Source organism: Phytophthora parasitica, assembly GCF_000247585.1.
Source record: "Phytophthora parasitica INRA-310 unplaced genomic scaffold supercont2.7, whole genome shotgun sequence".
NCBI lineage: Eukaryota > Oomycota > Peronosporomycetes > Peronosporales > Peronosporaceae > Phytophthora > Phytophthora nicotianae.
In genome coordinates this window covers 18,719-20,136 of record NW_008648993.1, presented here as the reverse complement: position 1 = coordinate 20,136, position 1,418 = coordinate 18,719, and positions in this window count along the sequence as shown.

Here is a 1,418-nt window from a genome sequence, read left to right as displayed (position 1 = left end):
CTCGTATGCCCAAAAGGGTGAATGTTGACCCGGTCGGCTAGAACGACATTCAAGCAACCTTGTACGAATGTGATTCTGTCATTCAAGCTACCTTATGGCTTCTACTTGGGGATTGAACGACGGAGCAGTTGATGGCCTTGTGATGCAGTCGCATCGCAGGGACCCCGGACGTGCTCTATCAAGTAGGCCATCCTCGAGCGCTTCCTGTTCAACAGGTCAAAGAGCACTTGATTGACCTTGCTTGACTCCAATTGACTGTCCAGACAAATATCGGCCGACGGCTTTAGCAGACACACCAAATACACGTTCTGCTGCGCTCTTCGAAAGCCGCTCGGGGCCGGTGACAGTGACAGCAAAAAAAAGAGCTGCGCGTAGGTCCATCTTTGTCCACTTCGTTTAGGAGGACCTCATGGTTTGAAGGTTCGCTTTACCGGGGAGGTCTTTCGTTTTGAAATCGACGGCATCGTGTGACTTGGGAAGCTTGGCTGGATGTTGCTAAAGGGCGAATGACGACTTGCAAACGCGTTGGACTCGAAATAGAGTAGTAGTTTGCGGTACGAGTCCGAGCAAGAGCGCTAGGTTCGATTCTTTCGCTACAAATATAGCTTCGCGGTAAAATGATACCTGCCGACCCGACATGTTTGAAGCACAAGTTAAAACTTTACATACTTGGTTTTGTATGGCCATACTACTAACACGAACAAAATCGCATGTGTGACAATTTGGCTCAGTGCGGCGATTTGGTTACCGATAACCTTACCCCCCCCCTTCTCAACGGGCGTATATAACAACATGCAAACCTTTCCCGGATTTGGCCGTTTCTTAACATGTTGTATAATACTACATGTTAAAGTCCGTGAAATGCACGCGGGTAGGCTCCAATTTTACACAGAAAGAACATGAAATTGCAAAAACCGACACGAGTGGGTACAACTGATTTATAGACCATAGTTGAGTTGGGTGTGGGGACCGCCACTCATCTCATGCCGCAAAACGACACGGAAGACGCAAATGCTGATGGAGACGCGGCGACAGACTCGCAGCGAGCGGGATGCCTTCATGATAAGGCTGGAGGGGAGGAACATAGCAGAGAGAGCGAGACTGAACGTTGAGCACCAGGGTATCTGAGGGGCGAGAGAGATACGTACGCCGACTTTGGACCTAATTCCCCGACTGGCCAAGCAACGTCCGTACCAGAACCGGCGACGACAACGTCTACGGCATCTCGCCCGCATGCTCCACCTCTGCGTCGACCACCGGTAGGGAAAATAGCAAGCTAGATCGCCCACGCGAAGCAGGTGCGGGCTAGACGCTTGTCCGCTGAGACGGCGGCCGCGAAGAAGGCGGTGGCTGCCGAAAATAAGGCGGCGGCCGAGAAGAAAACAGCGTTGGGCAAGAAGAACATGGCGAAGCGTCGG